Source organism: Trachemys scripta, chromosome 8 (assembly GCF_013100865.1).
Source record: "Trachemys scripta elegans isolate TJP31775 chromosome 8, CAS_Tse_1.0, whole genome shotgun sequence".
Lineage (NCBI taxonomy): Eukaryota > Metazoa > Chordata > Testudines > Emydidae > Trachemys > Trachemys scripta.
The window spans coordinates 75,673,732-75,688,729 of NC_048305.1; the positions used below are offsets into that span (position 1 = coordinate 75,673,732).

Below are 14,998 nucleotides of genomic sequence, written 5' to 3' on the forward strand. Positions count from 1 at the left end.
TACTTGTTCTTAACTGGAGAGCAGTTTAACACCACTTACTGAAATTAGTTTGGTTGTTTTTACATGCAAAAAATTTCTTTATTATATCTTTTCTAAAAATAGATATATTTTTAAAGCTTTACATCCCCCGTTCATTTCAATGCAGTTGTATTTTTGGAAGCAGGAAGTCACTCGACAATCTTGAACCTTATAGGTAGCGCAAGTGTGTGTGTTGAGGCAACTTCTTGATCTTTATTCCTAGGCGAAGAAAGGCTTCCAGGTTGAAGACTTTGCAGGTCCTGCTAATAGTGTATTTTGTAGGAACACAGATGAGCTACTGGAGATAAATCCATGGTCTTAAATTTGAATGCACTGTTCTTGGAAATGTAGACGCTATGGGATTTTCTGTCTTGGGCATTCCTAGGAAAAACAAAACTAATGAGTAAATGAAGAATTCAACTAAATTTAATAAATCTGAAATAAGGTACCGGAGAGGGTAACTGAAGAAAGGTAAATAATTTTGAAACACTGTTTCTTGAGATGACCTTTTTTTCTGTTCCTCAAATTTGTTCTACTTATTGAGAAAGCATTCTCTGCAAACAGCGTGTGGCCCCAAGAATGGAGGGTTACTTACCACCTCACTTTGTCTAGCTATTACCACAACATTAGTACAACCTGTCAAGGCCCAAAGTGAATCACTTTTAATGCTGCTCTGTCGGCACCAATTGGAAGACGCCCCAAATAGCCCCTCCAAAAAAAAAAAAAAAAATTCTAATTCTCCAGAGTCTTCAACATATTCTACATGGGTTCTCCTAAAAATGGAAGTCATGCTGTCTGTGCCATTCTGTTCCAAGTTATTAAAAATATATACTCATTAGCAACACATTTTATGTACAGAACCGTGGAAAAGGAGTAATATGAAGACCACCCTTGGTGAGGAAAACATCTCAAGCTATCTGTCTGTCCAATAATAGAGCAAACGTTGCATACTTCCATCTATGCTAGTTATTTCCGTGGAAATGAAAACATAGGATAGGAAAACATTTAGAAGTGAGCATGAAATCAAGCACTCTTCTCATTAGCAAAAACAAAACGTATTTTAATTTTTAAAGTCTTTCTAACTGAATTATGGAATGGAATTTTATTATAAAAAAGCTTTCAGGACAAAGATACAACAGTTAGAACATTGGTCCCCTAATCAAAGTTGAATAGACTGTTTTAGTGAGTTCTTAGAAAATAACTTGGTGAAATGATTTTTAGAGGGAGACTCTCTAATTGTACACTAATCCTAGTGTAGATGAAGATAGTTTTTAAAAAAAATTCTCATTTTCAGTATCTGAAAAACTTAAGATTTTTGCGTTTGGAGAACTAGGGACCCCTCCATTTATTACTTTCTACTCCCACTGGTGTGCAGTTCATCCTAAAATTGATCTGATATTATATTCTAAGAACCTAATGCAGTCAGTAACATTCTGATATAGGTATTATCTCTTGGTCAGATCATGTTCCTGTTGATCTAACACTTTTAAGATTGGCTTAATGAAAACAGACATAAAAGTGGGAGATTAAATACCGTGCTTTTAAAAGATTCTGTTTGTGTAAATAAAATTCAAGACCCTTTAAGTAATTACTTTGGGGATAAATAATGCATAAGATATGACAAAAGGAGTAATCTGGGATATGGTAAAGCTGTGGATAAGGGGACATCTTGTAACTTTAGTTGCAGGAATAGAAACCTGGAGAGCTAATCAAGGAAGGAATGAAGGAAAATTTAAACTAAGAACATCGGTGTAAAGGATTAAAGAAACTACTATGTATTGGTGCACTACACAGAACATGGTGAAACTTAATGGCCTCTGTTATACAAGAGGTTATATGAGATGATTTAATTGTTCCTTCTGGCCTTAAACTCTATGAATCTATATAATGCTAGAAGTAAACTGTATACACTAATATTAAATAAATATTTTATGAAGCTTTGAATATTTTCTGCCTTGAAAAGTGGAATCTAGCAACTCCAGCCTATTAGAAGGTTTCAGTTTGTGCCACATGTAAAGTATTATTTGCCTTGTATTTCTTGGCTTGTAGATAGATCAAGCAATGCAGGCGATTGCTATTGGGATGGTACTGGATTTGGTTTATCAATGGCATTTAGATACCTTGGAAACAAAAGCCCAAGATACTAGCCTCACAGCCTGTATAGGGAGTTGTGATGCTCTGTACCTCAGGGGAACACCCTACACCCCCACATTCATCTTTATAAAATAATTGTGTGGTATCCAATGCAGTTTGTCATGTTGGGTGTCTTTAGAAGGCTCATAATGCACTGAGCATGGTTGTTATAGTGATGTTCTAGTAAGTGTTACAGAAATGTTACGGTTATAGGTTATAATTTCATGTATATAGTTCTGAGGCTGAAAATGTATCCTCATGGCTTAAAGCAGGCCCATGCAAAAACTTTCCAAGAACAGAGAGGCAGTTCACACCTTGACAGGACATGGATGGGACCAGACCAGACCAGCCTCACAGGAACAATGGACACTGGCTTAGGTAACATTAAAAGAATCTGTTAAACCCTCCAGGGAGTCACCCCCTTCCTTTGGTCAGTTTGAGACTACAAAGAGGTAATGCTCCCCTGATTCTGGGTGGGGGGTGGGCAAAGCCAAGAGGAAAGAAAGGACATGATAAAAGGGAGACATATTTTGCCATGCTCTCTCTCTTCCACCTACATCTACAGACACCACCACCACCAAGCCACTGAAATGCTGATCAAAGGAGAGAGCCTGACTGAAAAGTAACCAGCCAGCCTGTGGTGAGAAGCATCTCCGTTTTTAAGGACATTGAAAGTGTTAAGATCAGCTTAGAATGGGTTTCGCTTTTAATTCAATTTACCAAATGTATAAGTCAATCTTTATAGCTAATCTGTTTGTTCTACCTGAAGCAGTGCGTTTGGTATGAAGTGTCAGAGGCTCCCCTTGGGATAACAAGCCTGGTACATATCAATTTCTTTGTCAATTTAACAAACTTATACCCACTGGACTCTGCAAGCTTATATAACTAGACACTGCAAGACAGAAGTTCCTAGGGCCTTGGCTACACTCGGAACTTCACAGCGCTGCCGTGGCAGCGCTGTGAAGCGCGAGTGTAGTCACGCCGCCAGTGCTGCGAGAGAGCTCTTGCAGCGCTGTATGTACTCCACCTCTCTGAGGGGAATAGCTTGCAGCGCTGCGAGCGAGCGTGCAGCGCTGCAGGCTCTGATTAAACTGGCGCTTTACAGCGCTGTACTCGCTGCGCTCAGGGAGGTGTTTTTTCACACCCCTTAGCGCAGCAAGTTGCAGCGCTGTACACCGCCAGAGTAGCCAAGGCCTAAGGTTGTTTCTGGGATCCAGAGAATATTGGCTAGTGTCATTTGCTTGCAAGTAATTGGGAGCAGCTTACATGCCAGAGGCTGTGCATGAACAGCCCCGGAGTGGGGATTCTACAGCAGAGCAGGGTAAAGCTGGCTCCCAGAGTCAAGGATTGGAGTGACCTAGCAGATCACTGGTCCAGATAACACCAGAGGGGAACATCACAGGAGTATAAGTAGTCCGGGCAGGGATAGCTCAGTTGTTTGAGCACAGGCCTGCTGAACCCAGCGTTGTGAGTTCAATCCTTGAGGGGGACACTTAGGGATCTGGGGCAAAATCAGTACATGGTCCTGTTGGTGAAGGCAGGGGACTGGACTCAATGACCTTTCGAGGTCCCTTCCAGTTCTATGAGATAGGATAGGTATAGGTAAAAAGTTATCCCGTAATATGTTCTCAGTCTACGTACTGCTGTAAATGAGTGTCAGCCTAGATGATCAGTCTCACTGATTGAATCTCCCTTCCATTGAAGATGACATTTGGGTATACTACTTGCCTTGTATATTATACAAGGTTGGTTGGTTTGGTTTGTAATTTTGGGCACCCTGGGATGTGTACAGTAGATGTATGCTGTCAGCTTTGCATGTATGTCTCCTGGCAGTTCTAGTTTCTTCACTGCCATGGTCATAAGATTATCAGCCCCTCACCAGGCACAGTGATATTGGTCCAGTTCTTGTTTTCAATGTTTTTTTCAGTAATCTGTAAATTTGCACCCATTACTATAGTATCTAAGTTTGGACTGTTACAATCTTTTTATTAATGCTTAAGATTCCAATTAATGTTTCTAAACAAAACCAAGTAAAATTTGTTTGCATTAAGTATTCACCTTCTAAATATAATTTAATGCGAATTGTTTGATTTTTTTTGTTTACTATAGATGAATGCTTTCAAAATAAGTGGCTGCATTTAAATGTTTTTCTGCTCGATAACAAATGCTGTCACTAAAAGGAAATATGTTAACTCTCAGATTTACAAAGAGTAAGCATTTCAACTTGTGGTTGAAGTTTATAGTGCAATAAATCATGTGCTTTTCTTGTACCATATCTTGCAAACACAGTTGGACAAGAGACCATCAGATTTGCCCTCCCACAAGCAGAGCTCTTGCAAGGCTGCTGGCCAGCTAAAAATGCTGTTGCTTTACTAGTACATGTCAAAGATAGAGCCTCTATGCTGGCGGAGTCTGATTTAAGTGGTTGTGGTCAGTCTGAGGAACCTGTGATGTGATAAGATAGCATTCGTGAGGTCATGTGGTTTGCAAGCACCCAATCTAACACTGCAGCTTTGTCTACTGTGTGTGTATAAAAAAGCATTTTAAAAGTTTTGTTCTTTAGTAACTTTGCCCTTTAGTTTTATGTCCTTGAGAATCAGGGACATTTTACAAACTAGATAATTATAAAGATTGTTACCAAGGTCGAAGGTGTAGATAGTGTCCCATTCTCTAAACAATAAACCAAAGATGAAGAAGCAGTATTATAGTTCTGTCTCTAACTCTTATTCTGCCCTTGCTGAAATCATGTATTTTGAGGCTGGGAATTTTAGTACTTGTCTGCTTTTGACATAACCAAATAATTGAGGCAAAGGCATTACTGTAGAACTAAGACACTGTATTTATGAAAGTTGGTGGTCTTTATCATTAACACAAATTGGCATCTAAGGTACACTTGGCAGAAAAACTAAGGTTGATTCCATAATAATCAGGGCTCTGTACTATATAACTATGGCCACAGAGTCTGCCTTGGAATTATGCTCCTAAATCTAACTTTTCTTTACAAAAAATACCTTCTGTTCCTCATGGTTGAAAGAAAACCTTACAAATGTGAGCAGTATAAACTGATGTGGTGGTCTCTTCCTGAGTCTGTAGACACATGAAACCATGTACTGGAGCAGTATAGACAGCTCTGTTAATCTCAATGTGACTGAAATGTAAAGGTGTCAGTTTAGGTGCCAACATTAACTGTTTCACTGCTGGCAATTTCAGATTAGATTTAATAGTAAAACACAAGTTTAATGTGCTTGTTTTATTTTTAGAAGCCTCCTTTTTTTAACTTTGAAATGAAGTAGCCACAGACTTTTCAATCTACCACATTAGAGAGCTGAGGAATCTAGGTCCACTTTGCAGGGGAGTACACCAGTCCTTGAATATTGTATATCGGGGACTATCAAAGCTATCTTGGCAAGTCAAAAAACATCTGAATTCTTGTGCATATTGCTCTTCTCTTCTGCATCGTAGATGCTGTGTACATGCAGAAGAGAAGATACAGTCCTGTGGGTTATATAATGCAAAAAATGTAATGTTAAAAAACCAAACTGGGCTCTCATCAATTTAACATGGAGCTACTTACTGAATGAGTTAAGAAAAGTACTGAGGAATTGTCATGATTGTGTAGGTTGTAAAATATTTTCTGGTAAACCCTTTTTTTGGCACACAAATTACCTTTAAAAATTAATCTTGTTCCATTTAACATCAGTTGTTCCCTCTGAAGACTCCTCTAAAGCTGATATAGGAATGCGATAGCTCAAGTACAAAGTCCCACTTTCACAAACCCTTTATCCACGGAGTGTCATTTTTGGGAGATGTAGTTTTCTTATTAATATTTTTCTTTACTGTTTTTTATATGGCTTTCTGAATTAACAGCCACAGATACAGAAATCTTTTTAGCTGTTGAACAGTTAAAGATAGACAGAAGCAGTGTATACTTCCAGATAGCACTCTGCTAATATTCCTCCTTCACTGAGGGACAGCATCTAATGGAGGGAGTTCGCTATGTATGTTGTAAATGCATGACAAGTGCCATTTGTTACAGTAATACATGTTCTTAGCATAATATTGCTAAATTGAAACCATCGTCTTAAATTTTGAGCTTCCTCTGTTTTGCTCAAGACAGCAGTCTGAAAGTTGATAAGGTGAGAACACTTTGTAATTTACAAGTCAAAAACACAAATTTTAAAACTTTTACACCTAGCTGGGATTTGGGCCCCTGGCTTTCTACCATTCCTCCCCATCCGAACCGTGAGAGCGGAGAAATACGAAGGAGAATCATGGATTTCACCCTGCAAGGAAAAAAAATGCAAAAATACCCTTGAAATCCTAATATGATGTAAACTGATGTAAATATCTGGGGTTAAAATTTTCTTACCGACTCCTCCGAATATCAGATTATTCTTTGTATTATCTATGGATCCCAAGGTGGTCCTTTTTGGTATCCAGGGAAACCACGGCCCAATATCCATTGATTTTTGTTTTGTTTTGCGGGGAGGAAAAGGGGACCTGTTTTATTACTGTTGAGGAATATATGGGGCCAAATAGTCAAAGGTATTAACATGCCCCTGTCACTGTACAGCATTAACAGTTGTTTTTTTAAACAAATTCAGGGTTCCAAGTACAGATGCCTGCTTATACCTTGGCAAACAAACTAGGACATGTCAAAGGTTAGAATATTATTGGTTGAGACACGCAAGGTAAAGAATCAAAACAAGGCTAAAGCATTGAAACCCAAATTGTTAATCAATCAAAATCTTACTCAGTCTCTTTTTAGAGAGGAATATTGGTTAGTCTCTGATTCAATCAAGCAGTCCTTGGTGGGGAAGAAAGGATTTGTTCTGTTCAGTTTTGAGTTGGGAATGATTGATTAGTCACTTTCCTACTTTCAACAGAACAAACACCAAAAGTAGGGGGGGGGGAGAGGAAGAGAGGATAGTAAAATATGGGGGAAATGGGGCTTTTGTTGATTTCGGGTTATTCCATCATGGAAGGATGCTTTGGGTTGGCAGTTGTCCAGGATAGTTATTCTTCTGGACTCTGCCTCACCTCCCTAGTTAGGGGCAACATTTGGCTGGTCTGGTCAGGTTCCTTTTCTTCATTGGTGATTCTTAGGCTGAGCAGAGCTAGATGGGCTTTCTCCTCTTGTTATGCTGCTGCTATTACTACAGTTGATATCAGGATCAAGTGAAAAGCCAGCAGAGTTGGGACCAGAGGATAACGGTGGTGGGGGAAGGGCGGAAAGGAGGACAAGGGAGAAGACCTTGATCTTACATGTATCTGGCTGGGATCCTTGCAGCACTGATGGTTAGGTATTGCCAGTGGTGTGCTGAAATCTGGGTGTCACAATGAGAAATGCTTCTGCTGTGCCTGTAGTAATGGTGATAGTCCTGCCCCTTTTCACCTCAGAGTTTCTCTTTAAGGGCCACAAAAGGGTGATCGGCAGAATAGCCCATCCTCTCATGATTTTGTCCACCAATTGGACCTAAATTTTGGTTCCACACTCCTCTTGTTCACCAAATATGATCTTAACACACTCCTTAAGTGGTATCAGTAGACCTTTGTTTAAATTAAGTCCATCTTTGTTTCTTTTTTGCATCTTTTTTTAAAACAATTCTATGCAACAGTCCACTGGGACAACTTATGAACTTTTACCCACTTTCCACCAATTAGTCCTACTCCAGTTGTGAGCTTTCTACTCCCCAGTTTTTACAGACTCTTGTGTGTGTATAGCTCAGTAGAGAGTGGTACTGCCGAGGCTGCTGCCATCATTAGGGCTACTGTAAAATCCCTCCTGCAGCTGAGCCATCTCCCATAACTAGCCACTGTGGTCTGACCACAAATAAAGGTAACTCAATGGCATGAAGCCACGTGGTCTTGTGAACTAAGCATGGGTCTAAGAATGTGAGTCCTGCATTCTAATGCTACCATTAATACTGGTTGCTTCTTTTGCCTTAGTCAAGTCACCTAAACTTTCTGCATGAATTCTCTTGGGAGCGGGGTGGGAGGGAGGAGTAGAGGTGGGCAGGGGTGTTTATATATTTAAAAAAAAAAAAAGTTAACTTCCAATTTTCATGGGGTTGTGGCAGAGATCACAAAGTGTTTATACAGCAGTGTCCTGTGGCACCTTATAGACTAACAGACGTATTGGAGCATGAGCTTTCGTGGGTGAATACCCACTTCTTCCAGTGGGTATTCACGCATGAAAGCTCATGCTCCAATACATCTGTTAGTCTATAAGGTGCCACAGGACTCTTTGCTGCTTTTACAGATCCAGACTAACACGGCTAGCCTTTTGAAAGTGTTTATAATTCACCGGAATGTACACAACCTTCCAGTGCCTAGTAGGTCCAGTTAACCTAGTTTATTTGAGCAGTTTTCCCTTGTAAAACATAACGTAAAACCAACATGAGACGTTGGGAACTGTACAACATATCCCAGCACCAACAGCAGGGTTCCACTTTAGCAAAAAGCTGAGGGCAGTGAGGCTGCACACCACTGAATGATGCATGCTTGCTTTCCTATCCCAAAGAATCCTCTCAGTTACTCTCCTAAAATTCTGACTGGCCGTAATCATAGTGATGCGACCATGGTGGGTAGAACTCTTATTTGGGGTAGGAAGCAATTATGTCCTAGCCAATTTAAGAATACAGCGTTAACTCTGGCTTTAAAAAGACAGCAAAAGTGTGAAGTGATCAGTTCTTGTAACAGCAGTATCTATGCCCATAACATGTACATATTCAGCCTCTGTGCCAACCAGTACCTTCTGGTTAATGCTTGAGGTTTCAGTAATTTTATTTATAGGTGCCAGCTATCAGGAAGAGGGAGTAGAGATGTTTAGATAGTTCCCTGGTCAAAGTTTCACAGCACTTGCAGTGTGGTCATAATGCTGTTCTAAAATATTTGGGCTTTAGCCCAGAAAGCTTATGCCCAAATTTGTTAGTCTCTAAGGCGCCACATGTACTCCTAATTTTTTTTTTTTTTTTTAATATTTTTGTTGCCATTTCCTTACTTCAAATAAACACTTGCATTAGAACCTCTTGTAGGAAAAGATTCTGGGAATTTTCCTTCCATCTACCAACTAGTTACTTTATAGCACCTTCCCAGGGCTAGGTCAGCTGAAAACTTTTTTAAAGTCATTGTTTTATTACAACAGATTTTTCAGATTTTAGGAAAATTAATGAACTAAATTTGGTTTGTAATGACCAGATACTTTTTTATGAATAGGGGCAGGTTAAAAGTAAAGTATATCTTTCTCAACACTGTTTTGAAATAGTAGCAATCATATATTTGCTATAGAATGTCAAAGTTTAATTAGATTATATGGCACTAGATCAAAACCATAGTTTTCAGCCATGTAGTGCAGTGATCAAGAAGTCATGACCTCCCATTGATCGCTTTATTGGTTTCCTGTTCTGATTCACTGGAAACCTTCTGGTCTGAACATTTGTCGCTAGTTTTAATCTTTGTCACGTTTACAATACAGCAGCCGAGGCTTTGGTAAAGCTGATACAGAGCACACAGTTAGCATCTTGTTTCCTTTTGGCTCTTGAGCCCTTGATAACTGATAAAGCTTTAAAACCACTTTCTATACAAAAAAAAAATAAAAAAAAAATCTCGTATTCATAGTTGTAAAAACAACAGAACAATCTGAAATACAAAACTAGAAGGCAACTGGAGATGAGATTTTTTTTTTATGCATTAAAATTTACATACAATGTCATGGTTTTAATTAATTTACAGACAATTGCATGATTCCTGCCATCATCTGTACAGCCACTGGAAAGCATTCTTTATTTCAAGACTGATTTCCAGAACCTGAGAATACAAAATGAAAAGGCCAAATGTTACTAAATAGGTGCTATAAAAATAAGCCTGAAATGACTCAATCTTGGAAACTTGTTGCTACTGTTTTGCTGTTCGCTTATGACTCGTTGCTATGGTTTGAACTGTCTAGTGATATGGGCAGCAAAGTTCATTTTGTATTAGTATTTCAGTTTGTATGCCACTGTTAACACTATGCATTTGTTTCAAATTAGTAATTTAGAAAAGAAAATTACTTTGGATCATCCTTCAGAAATTGGAGAATTGAGCAGTTAGCAATGGTTATCACACTGGTAATCACAGGCCGAAGGGGTTAACTGCATATCTTTACCATTCATCATGGTTGCAGTTCCATTATCACTGTTACCCTTTTCACTCCCACTGTTCACAAGTAAACTGAAATTATCTCAATCCAGAGCATCTTTGCATTTTTAAAGAGAACCTGTCATGTTGATAGGAAGCTGAATGTGGAAAGAGTGCACAGGCTCCAGCTGCTTCAGAATGTCTGCCTCCATGTTACGGGCTTGATGTGTTCACAGTAACTCAAGCTCTAGTGTCATACTGGCTCCCATTCAGTTTGTTGCAGTTCAAAATTGTTGTTGTTGTGGGTTTTTTTTTTTTTCCTAACTGCCAAAGCAATTAATGGATCAAGTCCCGGGTACGTGAAAAACTGAATTTCATTCAATGAACCAATAAGGCAGTTGTGTTCCTCTGGAATAGTACAGATCACTAAGCCCAGCATGAAACACGGGGGTGCTAGGACACACTATTCTTAGTCAAGGGGATCTGGCTATGGAACAAACTTCCAGAAGGAATTAAACAAATCCAGAGTCTTCCCAGCTTGAGGAAATGCTGTAAAGCCTTCTTTTGGGGAGGGGGGGGGCGGCTTTCTGACATAATGAGAATGACACAATGCTAGGACTTTCTATCCTCCCCTTGCCACTCTTCCCCCCCCCCCCAGCCCCCTGCCCCGTCCCCAAACAAACTCTACTCCAGAAACCATTTTATAACCCCAAAAGGAGAGAACAGCCAGACACCCTATGAAGTCCTCTAGAGACTTCGTTAAGGTAGGTTGTAGCATCCTAGTCATTGGAGGTATTTCAGAATAGATTAGACAAAGGGCTGTGAGGGCTGGTCTTGGTTCTACCTGAGGGCAGGGGAATGGACTATGACTTCTTGAGGTCCCTTCCGCCCTACATTTCTGATTCTATAACTGCCAATCTGTTTTAGGTGGAAGGTGCCTCGGTACTATGGTGATAGTGGCATTATAAAATCCTCAGATAGAATATGCTAGTAGATAACGGTCTGTACTTCCCATTCATAAAGGGCCTAGTTGTTTAGCCAGTTGGTTCTATTTACTAAATGTCTCTTAAAATGAATGTTCATTGTTTTTTAGAAATGCCTGTCACTGAGTATCTCATTCATGGTGGATGATGCTGGGTTCTCACTCCAAGATTGCCAGCCTTGAGTTCCAATTAACTTCCCAAATGTATTAATTTGGGCCTGAATGCAGTCTTTAAACTACTTGGCTCTGGCCACACGAACCAGCCAAACAGCTAAGCTGGGCGAATGTTCAAATCTTGTTGCCAAACTCTGTTTAAAGGCCAGTGTAAATGGGGGCCAATGGGAGCTTCTGTTTCACTGATTGATCAGACTGAACCCTCTGCTAGGAAGTAAGTTGGAAATAAAAAAATGCAGTTCAGCATTTTAATGCTTACAAGAGACAAGAAATGTCATTTTTGCCTTAGCTGTATTTTTAGAACACTGTTTAGTGCTGTATTATTCACGGTTAACCCCAAAAAGTTTTGAAAACAAGTTTTGAAAGTCTCCTGCTGCACAGCATTAGTATGCACGATCAAGGCATTTCCTGTCTTTAACCTACAATACCTATGCATCAGATTGTCAAAGCAGCAGCTTCTAGTTTGCTTATTTGCTTTTAGACACACTTACTCACTCACTCTACTCTTTAATTAGATACTGTGATTAAAATTTTATGTATTTCATTGCAGTTTTCCCTTTTTAAAAAGCTACAGTTACTGTTCATGGTGTCAGCTATAGAAAATCCCATAGCTGGAATCTGAGCATGTGCTAGGAAAAAAATCCTAATGCTGCAGAATAGAAATGTACATAAAGTTAAATGGGATGAGGTGAAGATTTTTTTTATTTGGTTTAAGGCTAATTGCCGGGGTGGGGTAGGGAAATGATTTTGTGCTTTTTACTGCTCTATTATGAGATGTCATGGCTACCTCAATTTCCCCAAATATTTTACTTGGTCGGTCTTTTGGTTTTTGTGTGTTGTTTTTTGCGTTGTTTTTTTTATGCATTACAAAGATCACGTCTTCACTTCCCTTCCTTAATTCCACATCTCCTCCCCCATCAACTGACAGCTGGGAAAATTTGCCGGTTTTAGCTTTTTGTGGTACCACTATCTCTTTTCAGTTCTCCAGCAACATGCAGATAATTACTAATGTTTGTATAAAACAACTTGTTCCAAGTTTCTGGACAGGAAAGAGAGGCTGTTCATACCTGAACAGGAAGTAGTAAAGGACAGACTGTATGGAACAGCGGCACAACTGTATTATATATTTAGGGTATAACAGAGTTTGTATTGTAAGCCCAGTGTTGGTCCCTGCTATAAAAATCAGATCCTCAATAAGTAAGTTAGATCTTGGGCTGAAACAGAATTTTTGTAGAAAATGTGAAGTGACTCAAAAGTGTTCCTTAAGGACACCCTAAGAATAGAGCTACTAGGGTTTTTTTGGATGTGTTTGAAAGTGACACATAGTTAGAGCTGTCACATATGTTATTGGACTCCTCCAGCAGAGATCTAGTGCCTCCTAAGGCTCATTGCGGATCTCTACTCAATGCAGACCTCAGACAGCCCATAAGCAGTTAACTCTTTCCCCAGATTTAAAATCCGGGACTAAATAGGGAGAAAGCAAGAGGCGAGTGGTGGGAGAATATCAGGAGGCCACATCTCCCTCTCCCATTTGTGTGGACTTCTGAAGTCAGCAGAAGGGGAAAACCCCTCAGATTCTTTGGTAAGAGGGGCTGATGAGCCTCCAGTCATAAAAAGCTCATGTGGCACCAAATTTTCCTAACCCTTTAGCTCACTGGGCATTTCTGAGCCACCCAAAGTCTCCACAAGCCTTACTAGGGTTGTTACTTCCTAAGGGGAATCTGCTTTCCTGTAGAGCAGACAGGGAAGGAGTCTTCATTCCCACAAACCATTCTATGGGTGGTTTTCCTTGGTTCTACTGACACCTCCTCCTCCCCCCAAAATCCTTCTACCAGCCATATCTGCCCTTCCTGTGAACCTTGGAAAGAGATCTCCAGTCCTTCAAACATTAGGAATAGACAGGAGGGCAGCTACTCTCCAAATCTGAGAGAAAGGCGCACTGTTCCTGAGGACCTGAACATTTGCAGGAATAGCATTCTTGTCTTGCAGACATTAGGGATATTAGGACACTCTCCACAGAACAGTGCTTCAGGACCATGGTTAGCAGGAGACTGTGGCAAGCAGAGTAAGGGGACATTCCCTTGCCTCAGCATCTCCTATGATCAGCTTGGTAGGGTCTCCTTTCTTGTGGACCATCTGGAGTTTGAAAGATCAAGACTCCTGTCCCACAGACCGGGGGACCATCTTAAAAACTAAGTAAATTCCCACAAACTTTAAGATTAAAGTTAAAGTTCCTGACATAATATCCTGGCTTAAGGATGCAGCTGCTAATATTAACTAAAAAGTAAGTTAAACAGGAAATGCAGTCACTGAAATAAAAACCACAACCTGAACTCTGTCCAATATAGTTGCAAGCATATAGCATTTGCAGTGAATCAAAGTACTGTACAATTTCCTTTAAATTGGTAATAAGAGTATTTGTTTATTTGGTATCTTTACATGGAAAGTCAGCTAATAGAGGAAAGGTGCAATATGCATTGCTGGATTCATTTATGGAGTGTCTTGATTTAAGGACCGGTTGTACCACTCTCCTCAAACATCTGTCCTTGATTTTTGCATTTGATCCTGCATTTGAGTGAAAATTGTCCTGCAAATTACTGTAAAAATGAAAGATGTCCTGTTAAAGTGATGTCCTTTTAATTATAGTAAAATGTTTGCTTGAAAGTAATTAACATAATTGATAACTTTCAAATAAGATTGTCTGTTGCTCTTTGAGGTTCGAAAAGGCAGAAGCATAATATTAGTTATCTCCCTAAGATCAGTGACAGAAGGGAAACCTAATTTTCTTGACATACGTGGAAACTAAATCTGCAGTGGAATGCATAGAAAATTGAATTGAACTAAACCCCATTTGGACCATAGTGTTATGACTGCCCATATTTGTGAAGACCTGTTTTAGGTGATAGATTGCCGATATTCATGTCTGCAACTATGAGATTTTGTCTATCTTCTTTCCTGCTGCAGAGTTCAGGTTGTGGTGGTTTGCATGTGTGTGGCTTATTGTGGAAGTGCAACCTTAACATCTTGGGGTTTCTGACATTTGCTTTGCCTAACCTTGAAAGGGAAAATGTCTGGTCTGAGTTGATATGTGCCTGAAACCTTAACTTCATTTTAAAGTTTTGGGGGTTTTGGTGTGGAAATGTATTTCTGCATTATAGTTCACCTTTAAGGAGAATAACTTCAGTTTTAATTGAGACTTAAGTCTGTTTCCCTGTTGACGGTTTAAGGTACCATGTTTACCTCAAAATTTCCTTTAAGCTAAATCTTTACTTAAAGAATAGGTATAGTAAAGGAGTTGTTGAGGATTTTTATAGAGAGCTGACACTGTTTCAGTATCTCTTTTTTGTGACTGTCTCTAGGTTGGGACTGCCATCTTAAACGGTATTTTACTTTCAGCAGGGAGCAGAGGCCAACAGTCGTGAGCCTGATGAGAACTAAGAATTCAGAATCCATTAGACACCATGGGAAGTTAGAGTTAAGGAAACTTTTTAAAATTTTATGTGTTCAGATTAAGTTGCTTTTACTGATGCTTAACTTAAATAGCATTTAACTTGATAGCTCTTACACTTTTAC

At 39.5% G+C, this 14,998-nt stretch overlaps 1 protein-coding gene across 3 annotated transcripts in view; it reads left to right on the plus strand.

Moving 5' to 3' along the window:
- The window catches only part of LOC117881921 (ecotropic viral integration site 5 protein homolog), a 64,206-nt gene that overhangs the window by 42,897 nt on the left and 6,311 nt on the right, over window positions 1-14,998 (plus strand). The gene's annotated exons all lie outside the window — the stretch shown is intronic.